Here is a 22226-nt window from a genome sequence, read left to right on the forward strand (position 1 = left end):
CAATATAATTTCCTGATTTCTAGCATATACAGTACATATATATGTTACCATAAGCACAATCCTAGAAGGAACATTGTTATTGGAAAGTGGAGGGGACCACCACTTCGGCCATCATGAACAATTCTTGTGAGTTACTTTTACACCCAGGTACTTTTCAGGATAAACTATGCAAGATTACAATTCCCATCTTCTCCAACCATCATGGCATGTCACAAATACTCTATTCACTACTCTTATCGTTCCTAATCAGCATGCCTACTGGTTGGGGATGATGGGAATAATAATCTGCTACAGCTCTGGGGAAACATGGGACACTTGTTGTAACTACTTGCCTTTAAATTAATGAGTCATTCTTAAAACTGAACTGTTTTCCAAGAACATCTGGACAGCCAAAATTTTCTCAAGAAAGACAAGAGATAACTATGCTATATATCCAAGCTACTTTGGTTAAGTACAACACTATATTTTTTTAATTAAATTTTTGGATTAAAAACAATATTAAGGCATATTGTCCTCTCTCTGAGCAAACATAGACATGGCAGTAAAGGGTGGGGTGGGAGGAAGCATTTTAAGTCAACCCAATTATTCCCATTTCCTCTCTCTGTAGAAGCCAAGTTGCACTCTGCAGCCCCACTGCCATCAAATAAGAACACTATATTCTGTGCAATCCTAAATTCCTGTAAAAATTGAGAGATGAAACCATCTTAAATCACCTTATCTTAACCAACTGCAATGTGTTAACTTAGATTGGTTCATCTCATCAACAATACATGATAATTAAACAATATGTTTAATTACTTTTGTAGAATGTATGCCATAAGCAGGTTAATTTTATCTATTTTAATTGATTGTATGTACACTGCTGTGTAAATTTACAGCGCTTTATAAATAAAGGATAATAATAATAATAAGTCTTGAGAAGGAGATGCCTTGCCAAGGGCTGTTGGTATAGAATCAGTGTTCGATACCTCTAGTTACTATGTTGAGGGCACAATGCTCATAGCAAACAGAAACATATACACACTCCACACACATTTTATCTTAAGGGGGGGGGGGGGAAATGGCTAGTTTCAGGACTTGAATTAAAGGAGGGGGAAAGGACTGAATGCCAACCAGTTAGAAAAGGTAGGAGAATTGGTGGTGAGCAGAAAAGAAATGGCACCAAAGACCAATTCTGAAGGGATTATTACTATTACAAAATCCTACTTAAGGTTCATAATCAAGTACTGTAATTTCTAGATCTAAGTAGAGGGAGAAAAAGAGATTAGTAGCCCAGCAGAAAAAGAGTCCCACCTTCCCTATAACCAAAAAGAAATAATGTTGAGCTACCCCCTTGCTTTCATTGTTTTTCTTCGAGGTCTCAAGCACCTTGCAGCGTCATTAACACATTAACACCTGCCCAAGTCCAGAAAAGGAAATGGCTGGAAGGCTAAAGTAAGCGATACAGAAAGTTAGGTGGCTTCTGGCCAGTGTTGCCAGCAAGCCTCAATGTTTTACCAAAATCCAAAACCCTGGAATTCTCCAATATTTATTATTATTATCAGTCAAAATCCCTGGAAAGAAATTAATTAAATTCCCCGGATTCCAGGGAATTCCCCAGAAATTGGCAACACTGCTTCTGGCATCTTAAAAAAAGATCACCACCTTTGCAGGTTGGGCCTCTTGAAAGATGAGAGATGTCTACATCTGTGTCCTTCAATGCTTTTTAGTTTGTTTGCTCCTCCCCTCCCTCACCTGCCTCAAATGATTTTTAGCTGAAGTACTGCTGCTATTTCTTCACTTAGGGATTCCTGGGACAATATTATTGCCAATTTAGAAACAGGAGATGCATGCCGCCTGAGCAAAGTTGCTTAGTGCAACTGCAAACTGATTCCAAGAGCTCAGCTACTCTGCTTGTTAATTTAAGATAAGCTCTGCAAAAGCTGAACTAGGAATCAGTGAAAACTAGTATGCCCAAACAGCTGGGTTGGGGCACAGAGAGTGGAAAGGCCCAAGAGCCTCATACCTTTTACTTTCTGCATCCATTTGGAAATGCAAGCTGAATAAAACACAAATGCTCAAAACCCCTGAGCTAGCTTTATTCGCTTTCCTGTCAACACAGATCAAGAGGCGAGACTTTCATCTCACCCCTTCAACTGTTCCTCATTATGAGGGGCATCCCGCGTTTGGCAAACCGTTCTCTCCCGGTTCTGAGAGACAGATGTGCTGGAGAAGAAATAGTGGCATTTCGGGAGAAGAGCTTTAAAATAGAAAACCAGAGAAGCTTTAAAATAGAAAGGCAAATGTGGGAGGGACCAACGGGCAGCATTTGGGAGTCTATTCCAGGCAAGATACCAACCATTACTGTTCAGCTATTTCCTCCTTTAACACTGGAGTCATAATACAGCCTTCCCCAACTGGATGCTCACCAACTTTACTGAATTACTACACCTATCACCCCCAGCCAGCGTAATCCTCAATGAAGATGAGCGCAATCATAGCCTGATACCAGTGAAGGGCATCAGACTGAGTACAGTTGCCACTGATCAAACGAAGGCGCTTTGTTTTCCAGGGAACAAAAGGACTCCTACAGTTTGGATGATGACATTTCGTCTATGTGTGACGGAGGAGTAAACTTTGCTCTAAAACAAATGTTGTGTGGCTATTCACCCACTCCCTTCTATAGCCTTTGGGAAATGAAACGGACCCTAATTTTCCATCCAGGAATAAAAGAGTAGTTTCTATCTCTCCTTTCTCTCCGTAGCGCCCCCCCCCCCCCCGAGCACCTGAAAATCTGTTCCTATGGAGTTGGGAACCCCTTCAGAATGGTGTAGATTAAAACATGGTATTTTGCAAAATGGTGGGGAGATGACAGAAGTGGTCCCCTCCCTTACACAACAAATGTGCAAAAAGTCAGTGTTTCCATTTCCCCCCTAAAACCTCACCAATATAGAATAGGAGGGGAGTGCATAGCCTTGTTACTCTTTCTATTTTAATAAACGTTCTTGGAAGAGTATTTTAGAGCAGACTTTTTAACGCAGCCTGGAAGCACACAGTCTTCTATATTTATTTTTGTTTTAAAGTTAAAAAAATATAAAAAAGAGAAGTTCACAGAAAAGGGTAGAGAAGGAAAAGGAAAAGTGAGAATTTGTGCTGAGGATTAATAATAATGTCATTGGGAATATTTAATAGGTAGCAATGACTTTTGCGCACGGCAAGCATAGCAACAATGACAATGGATGTGCTATTTAGGGAGAGGGGAAAGAATCACACATTCTGCCAGGTTCAAAAATACTGTGTTTTGACCACCTGGGAAAATACAGTCTTGCTGCAACTGAAGCACAGCATTCGGGGGGACATGTCAATTAATGTACATTTATTTTGCAGTGAGACTCCAAGAACACATCTTCTGTTTGACTAGTTTACAATTGCTCTGAATGTATATTTCGCATGCCATATTAAACCATGGCTTCGGGGGGGGGGGATCATTCACTCACACACTCACCACATTATGTCATGATAACACATGTTACAACCTTTCTGGAAAAGAATGTGAGAGAAGCAACTCTGAACTGCATAAGGAGGGTAATTCCAGGGCCCAGGGCAACAATACAGATCTGACCATTGTTGTCTGGTATGTATATGGGTATGAAATTTTGGTATTTATATGATGATATTCTAGCATCAAATGCTCCACGACTATTTATCTAGTTCATTCTGTCAATACTCTGTGAATTGGATAATTAAGAAAGGAACTTCTGGAGTTTCCTAAGAAAAAGGCCAAATTGTTCACTGAAACCTATTCTTCAATAGCTCGTCTTTTCCAAAATTTGCAGAGAATATTTAAATGTCTTGCAGAGTCAACTAAGCACAAAAGGAGATAGTTAATCTTCTGTTTGTAATCTCAGAATCTTGAATTTTGGATACTGAGAACACCCTCAATAAAGTCTTCTCTTCAGAGATCGTGACTAGGCTTTAGAAGAAACATAACAAAACCTGTTCAGCTTTTAATCTCCACATACATTTAGGTCATTTATCTCCCATTGTGGAAGCTGTTTTTAAAAAACAACCAACCAACCTGAGAGGTATATACATCGGGGGGGGGGGGATGATGGACTTTTTCGTTTTAATACAGAAATTTTGTATTTTTAATCAACTATGATTCATTGCAACATGGAAACAGTAGCCTCTTAAAAGCTAAAAAGGAAAGCCAATGTGTCCAGGCAAGCAAGTCAAAGACAATACAGTATTGAAAATCAATTCTCTATGGCTGCCCTCACATGCTACAGCCTACATGATAGTACCCTCCTGAGCATGTACAGTGCCCTTTCATATATGAATGTTTAACCAATGTAATCTGCATTCCTACCCTTTGAACCCCTTGCTCTTACAAACATTAAAAAAAATCAAAGCAAGAGATTCTTAATACCATGGATTCTATATCCACAGATTCAACCATCCATGGCTTGAGCAAACCTTGTTTTGCCATTTTATATAAAGGACACCATTTTATTACACCACTGTATATAACAGGAACTGAGCTTCCATGGATTTTGGTATCCACAGGGAATCCTGGAACCAAACCCCAGTGGATACTGAGGGCTAAATTTACACAGCCACACAGTCGATGACAACAAGAACAACAACACACCACTGAAGTGTAGTAATTTTCCATGTTCTGTTATGGCAGCCAAGTGATAGAGCACTGAAAAACCCACTGAAAAAAAATAGCCAGTGGTGTCTTGAATAATTTGCTTATTGCCAAATGTAACTTAATTTACACATCATTCTAGTTAATGGAGTATATGGCAAGCCATGGCTGGTGGACATGTTACCCATATACTCTGCTAGCCTAAATTTGGAATTGTTAAACTCCCAAATGTGAGTCATTTGAAATAATGAGAATGGAAGTCTCTTTTTATTTGTTTACTATTTGCTAAGCTAACTGGGAAGATTCAGGGAAAAGGACCAACATAAACAGTAAGTGTTTCAGTTAAGAAATAGCAGCTGGCCCAAGGCTAAACCTAAGACTTCAGCCACAGCCTTCTATCTCATACTCTTAAGACAATGTAAGGTCACCTTTAGTCATTGGCAACAAAATTTATCTCTCCAAACTGAGAACTAGGAACTTTGTTAGACAAAACAAACAAAGCTGGGATTCTAGTCATAGTAACAAGAGCCCTCTGGGTTGCGCTGGTACAAAAGGATTCTGGGGGCCTCATACAGAGTACATAGTGTGTGTTGTACCTCCAGGCTCTACACAAGAGAAGCATGCTAAATGCAACAGAAGGATGACATTATGCGCCCTTCAGCATCAGTCCCTTTGCTGCACTGAGTGAAATCTCTCTTCTTAAGTTACCATAGCTGGTTCCCCTAGCAACCGGTGATACAATAGTGAACAGGATGAACACAGACGCAATTCCAGTGTCTGAACACAATAGCCCTCTGAATGAAGGGAAGTAGCATTCTACTTCCTCAGAGCAGCTTGAGCAATTGGAGATCTAAAAACTGACATGGACTTGAGGGACAATAGTGATTTAGAGAAATACATTCTACAGCATACAACATGACTGCATTATCCGCCATGAAATTTGATTCTAACCACACACACACACACACACACACACACACATATCCATACACACAATAAATAATTAATAAAGAATTCTTTCAGAGCCGAGAATTTGATACAGTTTTCATCTTAGGAAAAAAATATTAATAGCAATAGCAAGTACATTTCTTTACTGCTTATCAGTCCAGTTAAACACCCCCTAAGCAGTTTACAATATGTAACCAAATTGCCCCCAACAAACTGGGTACTCATTTTAGTAACCTAGGAAAGGCTGAGTGGACCACAGAGCCCTGCCTGGGATCGAACTCACAATCTTGTAGCTGCAGTACTGGCATTTAACCACTACACCACCAGGGCTTCCTGGTGATATGAATAACCTGCAGTTTCAAAAAATGTTAATAATGTTTTCTTATTACAACTGACCCTCCACATTTGCAGTTTTGACTTTTGAAGATTTGGTTATTTGTGGTTTTGATTAATGTGTTTTCTCTAGGAATCTCTAGGTCCTCCAGTGCAACTCTGCTGGAAGTTGGCCACAGAGTTCTGCTGGGAGAACCGAGACGTTCCTAGAAAAAACACTTCTCTAGGCATCTGTAGGTCCTCCAGCATGATTCTATGATCAACTTCTGGCAGATGCTAAACACAGAATTGCAGTGGAGGACCTAGAGAATCCTAGAAAGGTGTTCTCTCAGGTAAAAAGAATAGTATTTATTTATTTGCGGTTTTTCAGCATTCATATGGGTCCTTCACCCCTAATCCCAGTGAATGTGGAAAGACCACTGTATTATCAAATGAAAGTCAATAGAAACCTGTATCTACTTTTCTTTTTGAAAGAATCACCTCTAATGTAGGGTTCTCATGGTTATTTTGCAGTATAAGTTACTACTTTTAAAGGTTTGCTTTCATCCACAGATTTGGTTTGGAGTGTGTCTGTGTGTGTCCTGTGCCTGCAAGTCATTTCCAACTTAGAGTTTATCATATTATGGCTTTTCTTGGCAAGATTTCTTTATGTGACCTGCCCATGGCCACCCAGTGGGTTTCATGGCCAAGCTGGGAATCGAACCCTGGTCCCCAGAGTCATTGTCCAACACTCAAACCACTACGTTATGTTGCCTCTTTTTCTGAAATGTGCACCAGCAGTATAAACCAACTGTCTTGTTCCCATTACAACAACTAGTGAGGGTCCCACCTACTTTCCACATGGAAAGCTAGCATGCAATCCAGTAACAGAAGCAAGACTCCTCTAAACAAAGTTTACCATCTGACCTGTTTGGCAAAAAGGAACAACATTCTGTGTTGCTGAGGTTGCCAAGGCTAACAAATGCACTCACACATTAAAGAGCAGTGTTAGGGACAATCTTCCCGGGCACAAAGTTGCAAGAACATTTACTGAAAAGAAAGCCAAACTATGTTCCACAAAGAACCACTTGCTGGTATAAATAAGCAGTGTGGTAAAAATGGATTTGGTGAGCTAGAAATTCAGTCCCTTCCTTCTCTTAAAAATTCAGTCTGTTACATTTTTATCCCACCCTTCCTCTTAGGCACAAAAAACTTCACCCCATTCCATTCTATCCAACAAGATCTCTGTGATGTGGTTTAGGCTGAGATGTAGCGGTGACTGGCCCAAGGTTACCCAGTGAACAGGGACGTAGCTAGGATTTTAGGAAGGGGGGGCCCAGACTAAGTGCCACCATTATAATGGGGCTTGGGTGTGGCGGCGCAACAGCACATACCATTCATTTTTCTAATGGAAGGGGGGTCCAGAACCCAAGAACCCCCCCCCCCCGGCTACGTTCCTGCAGTGAATTTTATGGCCAAGCTATGGCTACATTTGAAACTGGGCCTCCCAGTCCAACATTGTAACCACTAAACTTTGGCTCTTTTTTCTGTCTTTTTAATTACAGAGATGGGATTCAAAAGTGTAAGTAATCTGAGAACAAATTTAATAGTCCAAAGTTTGTATTTTTTATGCTTCTAGGACATCCAAGTGTTTATAGCAAAATATATTTTAAAGAACAACTCATAATCTCCAGATTTGAATGTACTAACTTCTGCCCAAGAATACAATGGGGTATTATAGTTTCACGCCTCCTATGCTCATGAATATGACATGCAAACTATGCAAGAACTGTTTGTATTATACTGTAATTTATATACTATGGGTAGAATCCAGAGCGTCAAAGAGAAGTTCACTCCTACACTGAACTGCAGATTATTCATATCTGTAGGAGCTTCACCAAGGCCTTCTCTGCTGAAGAGCTCATGAAACACTGGCAAGCTCCTAAACAAAATTTTGGCCAAATAGCAAGAGTTGGTCATCACTAGGACAAAACAGGTAATTTAATTTTTCTAGTCTTGTGGCACAAAGCCAACCTAAAAGAGACAACACCACTGAGAAGTAACAGAATCAAGTGTGCTGGCTAGATAATTTTATGGACTGTAACTTTCAAGTCATGCATGGTAAGATCAGGATAATTAAATTTCATGCTTCAAAAATCCAAAGTCAGGAAAGCATTCCCAGATCTTTGCACTGTATACAGTGTGCCACCCAGTCAATGGTAGATCCCTCTTCAAAATTTCTGACCAGCCAATCTTGGAGGAAAACTCCACAATCATAATTTGGACAGAATGGATTCCTATGGAGGAAATCTCAGATTGACCTAAAGTAGAAGCTGCTATGACTACCGTCACACAAGAAATTTTAATAGCTATTGAGTAAAAGTAGTTTATGTTCCCATCCTATTTTTCCAAACACTAAGTGAAAGACAGCCTCTGGTGTAACTCCCTGAGAGCTGGCATTCAGCCAGAATGCACATGAATCATTCACACCATTAGATATGGCCATGCTCCCATAGAAGCTCTCCTGTCACTCCGATCCAATCCTGTAGCTGTAGTCCCATCTTCTTCCCTAGTTCTCCACTTTGCTTTACTGACAATACTTTGTTCAAAGTACTGTTTTGGCCAAAAAAGAAAATGGGAGGGAGGAGAAAGAGTATATTTACTGACAAATGTAAATAAATGTAAATGTATTAATGAAGCTTGCAGCCTGGGTTCCCATCTATTTTTTTACTTTTACACAGTGCACAATGATTGGGAAAGGAAAGAAATATTTGATAGTAAAATAGCATGATATTCAGAACTCTCAGTGGATTTTCTGAGAGAATCAAACCTCCCCTACGTACGTCCAGTCACAACCCTGATGGAAATCTAATCCATAATTCTGAGAGAGAGACAGACCTGACATAATGAATCCCTTTTTCTTTTCCTTGGCAAAGATTATAACTCAACCAACTATTATTATTAGCAATCAGAATGTCATTATGGAGCATGTGTTAGGAAGCCCCATTTATTCCAAAGACTTCTGGGAATTGGGTGTCTCTGTGTTCATTTGACAGTTGTGTCCTACTGCATTGCAGCTTTCTGCAAGATGTTCATCAGTACAGGACCAAGAACGGTATCGTCTAGCCAAGGTTTCTCTCACATTATCTCTAAGCAAATATATTAATGTATTTATTTTTTAAACATATGATGGTAGCAGTACATTCCTCTAAAAGGAATAGAATTCCACATTTGGTAAACAATGATCAACCTCTGATCATCCAATCAACTATGTGGTCCAGCACAGATTCTCAGAGTGCTTCACAAACTGAATGCTCAATATAAATTGTACAATTGTTCCCATTAGACTGCAGCACTGCAGATGTGATTCTACTAGGCTGGATAATCTATTAACAGCAGGACAGCAGAGGACAGGGGAAAAAAACAGTGTGGGTATCAGGAGCTAGTATAGTGACTTTCAATACCTATGTGCCATCCAACCTCTCCTACCGACTTCTTAAGTGACCTCATTCAGATCCTTTCTCAAGGACATATGAAAAGAATTAGTGTATCTGCAGTTGCAGCAGCCCAATTACCGTCTTATCTCAGTTTGAAATAATGCAGAGGAAGGTGGTATCAACCCACTGAGACCTTAGAAGATTTGATATTTTTGTACGTTGCCATGGAGGAGATCTACATTTCTTTTCCAGCAGGTTGATTTTTCTATTTGTAATTGACACTTCTTCTTCTTCTTCTTCTTTTTTTTTTTTGCGTGAGTAGGATTATTTAAAAAGTAACACCTTGAATACTAATAGTGAGTGCTGCAGCAAGTGTTAAGCTCCCAAAGATGCAAATAAAAGATCCAGATAGGGCAGGCCAATGTTTAATGCACGTTCCTTCGAGCCTAGTGCCCCCTAATGGCTATGCTGGCAGAACTGATGGGAACTATGGTCCAACACATCTAACTTCTAGACTGACGGAAGGCTATGCCATTGCCAAAAAGAACAAAAAGTCTGTGGGGGAGAAGAGGAGTTCCACCACTATACCCCCATTCTTGTTTATTTCCTCACTTTCTTTTGAAGGGGTGAAGCAATAGCTCTTGAGATATTACTGCAACTCCCAGCATCCCTGGTTATTGGAATGCTAACTGGGACCCAATGGGATTTGGAAACCAACAAGGGCCATAAGTTGCCTACCCCTGCTTTGGAACATGGCAAAGTAAAGTGGACCAAGGCTGGTGAAGGCTTTTAATCCCAATTGTTAGGCCTGAATAACTAAGATGCCAGTGCCTGTACCATTGGTCCCCACATCACATTTATTAGTCACACAGAGTAAATAATCTGCTATGACTTATCTCATTTGCTTGACTTGTGTGGAGCTGTTTGGTCTGCCGACACTTGCTTTCTGCCTGTGATGTGATGTGGCCCAGATTACACAGGATTGCAAGGGTGGGGTTGAGATAGGAGGGGAAAGCGGTGAGATGCAGGGTTCCCATACAAATGTGTTATGGGAATAGCGTGGACACAGGATCTGCTAGTTAACACCCCCAAGAATGCACTGTCCAGCTTCTTGTCCCAGAATCATCTGTGAATAAATTCCTGGATTCCTATCATTCCAAGTCTGTACAGTAAACCAACATACCACAATTCATGTGATGAAATTCCAACTTCTGTTGTGCTAATCCAGAACTTGTAACACACACATCCTGAATCTATATGCAGTCTACATCTAAAGCAAAATAATGTGGAACACTATACTACTTTAGATTGCAAGTGGGGAGGGGGGGTTATATTCTGAATGCTTCACCACACATAACAGCCTTCCCTGAACATAGAATATGAATGTATAAGAAAGAGAGGGTGGCTTGTTGGTGTCATCATTGTCTTCCTCCTCCACTTTTAATGAGAAAGCATTTAAAAATGCAAACCTCAAACCTGCACACTGAATATACTTGGATATGCACACATATTCCACAATAATTGGATATTATTTATTTATTTCAAGGATTTATATCCTGCCTTTCTCCCACAATGGGATTCAAGGCAGGTTACAATAATTTAAAAAGACAGAATTAAAACATTGATGACAAAAGTTAAAAAATAATAATTAAATAGTACCAACATTAAAACATAACAGCATAGTTAAAACAAGTAATTATAATACTTGGATATTCCATAATACTTGAATATGCATACATATTCCAACCTCATCTCATGACTTTGCAGGCCAGCTGTTACACAAAGAGCACAATGCCAAACACAGCAACTTTAGCAGAGAATGTGGATGAGAACAGGAAAAACAGACGCCCCTGGAATAGACGTGCCGTATCTTTGAACATGCATTTTCTTGCTCATTGCACTTCCTGTCCACAGATGAGATTTCTAAAGGCAGTTCTGCACAATGCCTATTCCTTCCTCCCCAGTCAAAAGAGAGAGTGGCTGAGGAAGAAAAGGATGCTGACCACTGAGGACCTTGTATCTCAGATCCTAATGAGATTACATTCTCTTATGAGGCAAAAGAGTGGAATATTGCCAGCGGTAAACCTCTTAATGCAAAGGCCTGCATCAAGCAGCAATCCATCCATCCATCCATCCTAAGGCAATGTGGGAATAGGACCAGCTCTTGCCCAGTCACCATGGCAACAGAGGGCGCCATCATGTGTCTTGGATCTGTTTGGGGGGAGGGAGGAGAATGAGGTCAACAGGATGGCTTCGTCAATCACAGTAACATTAGGCGGGTGGCCAAGTGAGCATATAAGTGGCTAAAAGAGCAGACATTGCCCTCTGCTAAGTCAGGAACAGAATCTGCTCTGCTGAAAAGCAGCTCAGAAGGAGAGAGAGGGAGAGAGATCAAATGGGAATAACAACAAGAGATCAACCGGTCACTCCTCACCCACTTGCTGGATCACAAATAGAGGTTACAGGGGAAGATCCCATCCATATTTCCCAAATGGCATATCTAACCACTCCCTCTGACTTTGGGATGAGGAAAATAAGTATCTTCCCACACTTGCTCCCCTAAGTGTTTTCCCACTTGCTCCACTGCCAAGGGAGGTTGGAGGGGAAGAGAGATAGAGAGTGAAGGACAAAGAGAGAAAAGCAAAAACAAGCAGGTTGGCTCATCAAGGAGGTACATGAAGAGAAGCCATAGGGGACCAAATATGGAGAAGCAGAAAGGGAAGTGTACTTAAGCAGCAAGCCTACACACACACCACACACCTGGGAGTATGCACCAGTGAACACCAATTGAATATGTCTACAATCAGGCTAACATTTAACGGTGTAGAAAACACCATTAAAACCAATGGGACTCATTTCAGAATAAATGTCCATAATGTGCATGCAGTCAGCCCTCCTCATCCATGGATTCAAGCATCCACAGCTTGAAAATATTTGTAAAAATATAGAAATTCCAAAAAGCAAACCTTGATTTGTCCATTTCATATACGGAATACCATTTCACTATGCCACTGTATATACTGGGAATTGCTATCAATGAAGGGTCCGGGAAACCCCAGCGGCTACAAAGGACCTACTGTACTAGGGTGCAAACATATTGTTTTAAAAAAAAGATTTCACTTGAATTCACAACTCCAAAATGCCAAAGGAGAAGTTAGTGACTTGGATATGAGGCTAACTCAGAAGAAATGGGGGAAAAAGGATGTATAATGCCCACCTCCTCTGAATGGAAGACAAATTACTGGGTTTTCCTTTAAAGTTTACTACACTTAACTCTGACAAATCTAGTAGCTACTGTTAAGGGTTACAAATACTTTCTTGTTTCTGTACTGGGTATGTTATTCCCATTAGTTAAGCCTTTTTATTTTAATCTGGACTTCTCAGATTTTTGTTCTTGGCCTTCCAAGACTGTGTACATCAAAACAAACAGTCTGCTATTTGAAACATATGGGTAGAAGTACCTGCATAACTAACTCCAAGGAACTTAAGGCTTTGTTTGTAAAAGCTGCACAGTATCTCAATTAAAGTGACCACAAAATACAAAAACGATAGTAATAACAAGAATATTTTTGTGACAATCTACAAAGACTGCCTGCTCTTTTATTTCCTACAGTGCTTTTTCATGTACCTGAACTGTTCCATCTAAAGTTGATCTAATGTTGTGCCTATAAGTCAGTGCAGTCTGCTGATAGACTGACAGGATTACAGTAATTTATATATCTCAAAGATATTGCCAAGATATCACAGAAATGTGACTTCCAGAAGGGAAAGCACAAGTATCTTCATAATCTTGACAAAATGACCCACTAACAGCTAAAAATGCTATACTGTGAGCCCTTGGTATCCACTGGTGTTTGGTTTTAGAATCCCTCATGGATATGGAAATCTGTTAATGTTCAACTCCCATTAAATACAATGGATAGTAAAATAATGTCACTTTTATAAAATAGCAAAATCAAGGTTTGCTTTTGGGAATTTATTTTTAAAAATATTTTCAAGCCATGGCTGCTTGAATCCATGGATATGGAGTGCCAACTGTACATTCTTGATCTCTTGGAACTGTATAAATGCACAGAGAACCCTATGTTGACAAGATTCTAGCCTCCTGTATTGCTGACATTTACTACCATATCAAAGTGAAGCCATGTCAAGGGATTTCTTGTGATAGTCTTGTGTCTGAGCCATTTGGATCACTGTGTTGATATGCTTATATGCTTTTCTCTACAAAAGAGAAACTTGTTTGGTCTTGGCACAGAAGCTAAACTCATTGTTATGGAAACTAGCAATTTCAAGAAACCCTTAACCCAAACTTGTAATAACGAAAAAGTTGCATGTCATATAATTTCTTAGAAATTGAGGTGTATATATAATCCACACAACCAAGAGGTCATGATGTCCCTGGATTATACCAAAAATAAATAATCTTACAGCACTTTAAAGACTAACAAATGCACTGTGGTGTAAACTTTCTTGGAGTGCAGTCCACTTCATCAGATAACATCAGAAGTTGTCCACAGAAGTTTGAGCCATAATTTGTTAGCCTTTAAGGTGCCAAATACTATTTGCTGTTTTTGTTGCAACACACGTAACAAGCTGACACCTTGGGAAATTTGATTACATGACTCCAAAAGAAAGCTGGAATATGCATGTCAGCTATGGACAAAAAACCACAACCCTCTCTGCATATAGAAAATTGGCTGCTTGAAGAGAGTGATTATCAGCATCTAGGCTCCGTCTTCTTGCCTATGGACACTAATGCTGCAAGAAGACAGAACACATTTATCATTGTGCTGCAAGAACCTGATTTCTTTGCTAAAAGTAATGTAATCCAACTACACTGTGCAAGAGACATTTCTTAAACAAAAATATGTGAAAATAAATATTTTAAGCATTCAATATACTGTGCAAGACTCGGCTAGACACTGCATGAGCAGAACTACCAAGCTCTGGGCAGATTCTGGTTCCTTGTCTCTTCATGTTTTTGTCCCCCAAATTCTCTTCTGGCATCTCTCAGAGTCAGGGAAACTACAGGTGGGTGCCACCTTGCTTCTAACGCTGCACCCACACTGCAGAAACAATCCAGTTTGACACCACTTTAACTGCCAAGGCTCAATGCTATGGAATTCTGAGAATTACAGTTTATTGTGGCAGCAGAGCTCTCTGTCAAGTGAAGGCTAAATGTCTCACAAAACTACCATTCCCAGAATTCCACAGCACTGAGCATGGCAGTTAAAGTGGTATCAAACTGAATTATTTCTACAGTGCAGATGCAGCCTAGCATAAGCTAGTTCCTCTATCAGACACCCTGCATCTGTTGACTGAAGGGGCACAATTTTTAATTTCTGCTGTGTCCTTTCCTCAACAGCAAATCTAATCACTACAGAACAATTTATTTTAGATCTCCTCAGACTCATACTATTTGCTTTCAGATTATTTATAATGTTGATCTCCAATTCTCCAGTCCTATACATGCTTACAAGTAAATTAGTGGGATTGAACAGGTGACCATTATTCAGAACTCATTACCAGGCTGTATCCACACTCTACAACTATAGCACTATGATACCTCTAATTGCCAGGGTTCCATTCAAATGGGATGTGTAGTTTTGGTGGGGTACTTAGAATTCTTTGCCAGGTCTAGTGCTGTAGTTTAGGAAAGGAAACTAGAGAATTGGAAGCATCACCCCAAACTACAAATCCCAGGATTCCACAGAACAGAGCCACAGCAACTGAAATGATATCAAACTGGTATAATTGCATAGTGTGGATAGCTTTGATCTATCTATATTTTAATCCATCATATTGCCAAATGGAGACTTGTTAGTTCTTCACAAACTGGCACAGAAATACATCTGACCAGTTGATCAGAGATGTATATGGAGGGCAAGGCAATGGCAAAAGCAATAGCTACAGTTCCTAGGCTTGGAATGAGCAGCCTTTTGTCTCCAGATGGAATCATACTCTTACACACAGATTCAGGAAATCTTTTAAATCTATTGCTGTATCATTTTAATGTTGTATGCCGCTTTGATTGTTTTAACACAAAGCGGGATATAAATAAAAGTTTTATTTATATTTTATTTATTTTTATTTTATAAAGCTGCCTCTTGCCAAGCAAAAACTAAAAGGGTTTCTCAATAAGCATACGGTCATGCTACTTGATTAGGCTACAGTAAACTGCAGCAGTTCATATAAAACTTTGAAACCCAGGAAGCGTTTTAGAATTAGATCTCAAGTGTCTTACTGACAAGTTTTCAATACACATATCTCATCATATATAGGTATCTTAGCAGTGTTCCATCTAGGGGACTAATCAAGTTCATACTTCCTTATCTCTCTTCAACCATGCTGCAGCATGAGATGTCTCCACACCATTTATCAGGCTCTGCATTTAAAAACAGTTGGAAGCAACAGACGCAGAAAGAACTGCAAGATGGGTTTGCAGCTGTGAACCTCAGTACGTCAACCCCCAAACATGTAATCCTATCTGTACCAAAATGAGATTCCATTTGTGCTGCTTCGTGGGGTGAGGGGAAGATTTGTCTATTTAGTTTGTAGGTGTATTTTTTTTACATTAAAAGGGAGAGAGAGATAGGGATCTACCTGCAAATGTAATGTTTGCACTCTTTGCACCCTGATCTTGCAGCTGTTAACATCAGCATAGTGACTCATTCTCTTTCAACCCCACATTTTATTCATTTATAAAATTTATTGGTGCGCCAGGGCTCTGTGCTCAGCCAAATCCCAGTAACTGGGTTTATCTTCCGAGTCCTTGGGTTGATTAGTGGTCAAGCAAAGGAGACATCAGGATTTTTCATTCCATGCTTCTGCTAATTCTTAGCCACACACAGACAACCAAGGAAAGAACAAGTACACATGATTCAGAAACTACTGCATGGGTGAGGGAGGGGGATGAGTGTATGCCCTACTCCCAATAATAGGGGCCTCTGCTATATAATTTTGCTGGCCTCGTCCAAGAAGTAGTCTGGTAACCCTTAATCTTTACCTTCTTATGCTGAAGGATATGCTTGTTTCACTCTGTAAATCAGAAAGAAACTTCTTGTTTCCAGTGTTTGGAAAAATGAGGTTTGGGACAACAGCCCTTGGATTCCCCTAGCTATCATGTTCACTGCCAGAGGACCTCTGCTGCAGCCACCATGGCACACAGCAAATTTTAGAAAGGAGATTTCAACATCAGGACAGATTTTCCATTCAATCTCTATGTAGCAGTTCTAATTACAAAGTTGCTGAAGCATCCTGACTATTTTGCTAACACACCCTCCAGCTGTCTCCTTTTTTAAAAAATGCAATAAAAAATCAGCTTGGATTTTACTTTTTTGAGGGGGTGGTTGTTCAGAATTCTAAAGGCCTGAATTATAATCTTTTATGAATCCTATCGTTAGAACAGCCCAGGAACACCAGATGTTCAAGCAAAGCTGCCAACCAGCAGCTGGCTGCAGCTTGTAGCATGGGGTTTTTTCGTTGTTGTTAATTTTAAGAAACGAAATGATACAGATCTGTATTTTTAAACAAGCACACAGCTAGGTTTCACGATGCTGACTGAAGCTGTGAAGGCTGCTTCTCATCCACATTGGAACTGGCAGAGGTGGAGACAATCTTGAAAAGGAGCACCCCTTGTTTTCATAACTCTCTGAGCCCTTTTCCTAAGGGCAAAAAGAGAGAACCAAGTTTCTCACTGCAGTGGGATACTCCTTTTTTAAAGCCTGTCCATACAAGCCAGGAAAAAAGAAAACAGCACAGGCCAACACTCTTTTTTCATGCGGCCTCTGTGTGGAGCAAACTGGCTTGACTAGAATCAACAGGCTTAAAATGTTGTTGTTTTAAAGAAATCTGTTTCAAATAGATGAAATTTAGTTTTGCTAATTTAAAGAGGCAAGTAAGTAAATGTTGGGAATCCGTAAGACACTGCTTGCTCAGGTCTGACAGGCAAATTTTGTGTAGAGATTGACAACCCCCCCCCCCCTTTCCAGGCTAATGACCCACAAGTGAGCTGGGGCAGGGCTATATTATTTTATATGGCTTGGCAAGCTTGAGCCATCTTGGTATTTGCTATGTAGACACCTCCTTGATATGCACATATTCAATGTACATTCTAGCTTTAATAGAAAAGGCTGAAGTCTGGGCAAATGGAAAAGAAAACAGGCAGTCCAGCCTGGAACAGGACTCCCATGACACTACCTCAGAACTGCTTGTTTTCTCCTCCATCTGCCCAGACTTTGGATTCTGCATGTTTCTATAAAGAGTTGTGAAATGCCTGCTTGTTAATGGGGATTTCTACAGAAAATGTAATGACAAGGAACTTGTACTAACCAGCTGATTCCATCAAAACATGGGTCTGGACTCCTTGAACTGAAAGTACAATATACACACATCTGTCTGCACTAACTTTAACTATCTCAGTACCTTTTTGGTTTGCTGATCCTCCTCACTTATGGGTCCTTCAGATGTAATGCCAAGCCACAGTTTACTGGGTTGTGACTGATGGCCAGTCAACACAATGTTTTGCAAGAAGCTGCCAAATCATGTCTTGAAGCTGGTTTATACACCAATATGTGAGCATACTTTGATTTGGGATTGTATCCAAACCATTAATGCCCCTGTGCTACTCTTTCCATTGTCCTTATAAACATACATTCTCTTTCCTGGGATTGTTGCTTGGTTGTTCCTTGGATTTGTATTAACTCTGATTGTGAGTCCAATTTTACTTTTCACTGCTTAAGAGGGTGTGAAGGATATGAAGAACAAAATGAATGGCTCTTCCCTTTATATCCTAGTTGTGGGCTTCCCAGATGTACATGGATGGCCCCAATGGCAATCAGGATGCCCGACTACATGAAGAGTTCTTCCTTTGTTATTATGATATTCATCCAGACTATACTATGGGAAGACTGCCTAAACACTCTAAAGCAGTGATTCCCAAACTCTGGTCCTTGAGGTGTTTTGGACTGCAGCTCCCAAAAACCTCAGCCATCTTAGCCAATGGTCTGAGATTCTGGAGACAGTCCAAAATACCTGAAAAGCTAGAGTTTGGAAATCACTGTTCTAAAGGCACCAGATCCTGTCTGATATTGGAAGTTAAGGAGGATCAGCCCTGGTTAGTATGTGGATCGAAGATCATCAACAAATACCAGATGTTCTAGGCTGTATTTCAGAAGGAGAAACTGGCAAACCACCTTGAGTATTCCTTGCCTATGAAAACCTTATGAAATTCATGGAATTGCCATAAGTTGCCATATAACTTAAAGGGATGCACGCGCATACACACACAGACACAGGAAGACTGTTAGTATCTTCTTAGTAAAACCTTTGGGCAAAGAAGCCCAGAAGTGGTTCTAATTAGGAATGGCATGAAACATGAATCATCACAAATTCTTACAAGATGCCCCAACCAACCAAACATACAGCCCCTCAAACATAAATGTATTTTTGGATATTAAACTTTAGGATGTAGCCCCATAATTGCCAAATCTTTCTGAGAATTTCTGATGTTCATTCTCAAATTTATCATATTTGTTTTGCATGTTTATTCTACTTTTTTTCTAAGCAAACTACCTTGTGAGTTTGTATAGGCTGAGAGATGGCCTATAATGTCCACAAGCTTTATGGTTGAGTTTGAACTTGAGAAATCTGAACTGGCCTCTAAGTCAAATACTCGTCACTATACCACACTTGCTTGTTAGCATTAGTAATAAAAGATGCATACAAAACAAGCTTATATCAAGCCACACTGTTTTGTCTAATTAGCCTGGTATTGTCTACACCAGCTTTCCACAATCTGTTGTCCTGCTCACATAATCCCCAACCACTCTTCGTCCTATAAGTGAATACTGGACAATTACTTTTTGGACTACAGCTCCCAGAATCCCACAACTACAGTAGTTGTTTTTCTACAGTTCATCCTGCCTAACTGGAGATTTTTCAACAGTTCACATCCTGCTTGCTGGAGATGGAGGGTGTTATTCTAACACATCTGGAAGGTCCCTGGTTGGAAAAGATTGGCCTACTTTGATTGACCACTGCTTTCCAGGCTGTCGGGCAGAGCGGCCTTTCACATCAGCTGCTACTATTGGATTATTTAATGAAATATATGCTCACAAGTCATGCATGAGCTGTGCAAACATAAAATAAAATCAACTGTCAGAATTATTTCATGTCTCAGTTGCCCAATTTTGTGCCCTTGCAATGTCTTAACCTTTCTGTGCCAGGCCATTTGCATTCACGCGACAGCTTCATTCATTTTGATATCTACCTCAGGAGAGAAACATACGCCGGCACATGTGGCCTTAACTGAAGAAAGCAGCCAACAATATTGAAGGATTGGCAACACCAGCATAGCCTGCCAAAATTCAAGGAGCCACATGGAAATCCATGGCTGGGAAAAGTGAACCAACAATGGAATTCCATCTGCAGGTTTTACACATGCCCACCCATAACTGAAAGCATGCCAGACTAAGTTATTTTGAAGTGCCTTACAACTTGCCAGTGTTTCATCTTCATGCCACAGTTTAGTGCTATAGTCATACAATCTCTGACCCAGCATAACCAACATACAGTGGTACCTCGGGATACGAAATACCCAGGTTACGAAATTTCCGGGATACGAAAAAATCCCATAGGAAATAATTGTTCCAGGTTACGAAGGTTTTTTCGGGTTACGAAAAATTTTTTGGTGCTTTTTGGCGCTATTTCACACGGAATCGCGGCTTTTCCCCATTAGCGCCTATGGCATTTCGGCTTACGAAGGCTTTTCGGGTTATGAAAGCGGCCGCGGAACGAATTAATTTCGTAACCCGAGGAAGCACTGTATATTCTTTCTATATGCTGCAAGTCGGTGGTGGGGTAAATGCAGTGGGAATGGAGGACTTTCCATGCCTGTTTAAAAGCACCAACATTTGGGGGCACGCTCTGTTGTGAGAGAGGCACAGTGCTCAGCATCCAAGAAATAAGCTGTAAAATGTGTTTCAAAGTAAGAGATCTATCAATCGAATGAGTGCCAAGTGGGACAGGGACTGGACCACTAAAAGTCTTGCACATACTTGCCACTTTTAAAAAATCACAATCTGAGTGCTTCCATGTCTGAACAGCATCCATAAAAGACTATAAAAATATTTGCTTAAAGTTCTACATAGACAGAGATACAAAGAGGAAAAGCTGTGCAATATCTGACAATATCACTGACAGAGCACATGAAAGTCTCTTTTTGACATATATTACAACTTCCAGACTCTCTCAACCAGTCTGGCCATGCTGGTGGGTAATCCTGGGAGTTTTAGCTAGGGGAAAAATGCTTCAACCTTCCCTAGTGCCATGGAAAATGGCAAATAAGCATTCACCAGACCTGTGCAGATATGGTCCAATGTAGTTAATGGACATGCTATCAGCCCAAGGGAGGGAATTCATGTCCCTCTCTTACCATCCACAAATACATGGCTGCCTGAATTGTGGGGAAATGCAGTATTCTTGCAACACAAATGCTTCATCAAGAGAAGACAGCTGGATTCCCAAACCACCCAGAGCCTCTAGCTTTTATAGTGCAAGAATTTACCATCTGGAAAGAGCCTTACTTGTCTGTTTATTTGGGGAAGCAGCCAAGGATCTCAGCTGAGATAGTACCTTTGCAGCTGAGCTACAGCTAGCCTAGTTTGACTAACTAGCCTACCGCATTGCAATGCAATTTGGGGGATATAACTTCCAAAGAGTAGGCAATTCTAAGTTAAAATAAGAACTCTGTGCAGGAAATTACGCACTAAAATAAGTACTTCTTCACACAGCATATAGTTAAAGAATGCAGTTCACAGTCACAACATGCAATAATGGTGACCAACTTAAAGAGCTTTAAAAGGGCATTAGAAAATTCATGGAGGTTAGAGGCATCAATCTCTACTAGTTGGAACACCTATGTACTGATGAATCCAATGCTGGGGAATACAAAATAGAGAGTGTAGTTGTGTCAGGTTCAAGCATCAGACTGCCCATAAGAACTGGCTGGGCTCTATGGGAATGCATTACTGGTTCAGACAGTCCTTTGGCCTGGTTCTTCCTACATTCTTATTATCTGTCATTCTAATCAGTCAAAATGCAACATAGGTGAAAGTATGGATTTCTATTTGGATTAACTGATTATGATTATGAGCGCCTCCTGTGCCTTCAGTTAACCACTCCGCCCACCTTAGCGCCCAAACATCCATTTTGTAGCTGTTGATTAAATCAGTTTTTTTCTCCTGTACAAAATCTTGTTGCAGGTTCCATAATTATTTTATCTACAAAAGCCTTGCTTTCGTCTCAAAAGATAAGGAGGGAAAAAGAAGATGAAATTGTCATTCCAAAGGAAAATGTAACAAGTTCAATGGCAAAGGAAAAGACTAAACATCCTCATCATAGGGACTGTAATTGAACAAATTTGGAAAGCGCCAAGTTGGAAAAGGCCACAGTAGACAATCTAGAATCTTTGTTAGGTAATGACAGATACTAAGTAATGGAAAAAGAATAATCTTACAAACATTAGGCTACAGCTTGGAAAAACTACTTTTGGTTGAATACAATTCCAAGAGTCATTCAACCAACATGGGAGGTGGATTTGCATTTGCACCCAAAAAAGAAAATTTGCAAGATCTGAATAAAGCCACCAGTTATTAATTTTCTTTTTGTTGCTGCTGTTGTTTTGACAAAACCTAGAATATCTAACTGGACCCACTAGAATAAAAAACCTGCAAACAGAACCTGAACCTATTTCCAATCTCAGGGGAGCATAACTTTTTATACTGCATTTCTGCACAATATTTTGCTATTTACTCAAGGGTACCTTGTAAGGGATATTATTTACTGTTTTATGAGGAGAGAATACGGGTGAAAGATAGAAACCATGGTCCAACTGCATC

The 22226-nt window shown here is 40.1% G+C and overlaps 2 protein-coding genes across 3 annotated transcripts in view; one reads left to right on the forward strand and one right to left on the reverse strand.

The window, feature by feature from the left end:
* ACTR1A (actin related protein 1A) overlaps positions 1–22226 on the forward strand; it is a 515484-nt gene that overhangs the window by 231908 nt on the left and 261350 nt on the right. The gene's annotated exons all lie outside the window — the stretch shown is intronic.
* Positions 1–22226, reverse strand: part of TRIM8 (tripartite motif containing 8) — a 72455-nt gene that overhangs the window by 19668 nt on the left and 30561 nt on the right. The gene's annotated exons all lie outside the window — the stretch shown is intronic.

The sequence above is a fragment of the Sceloporus undulatus genome, chromosome 3 (genome assembly GCF_019175285.1).
Source record: "Sceloporus undulatus isolate JIND9_A2432 ecotype Alabama chromosome 3, SceUnd_v1.1, whole genome shotgun sequence".
NCBI lineage: Eukaryota > Metazoa > Chordata > Lepidosauria > Squamata > Phrynosomatidae > Sceloporus > Sceloporus undulatus.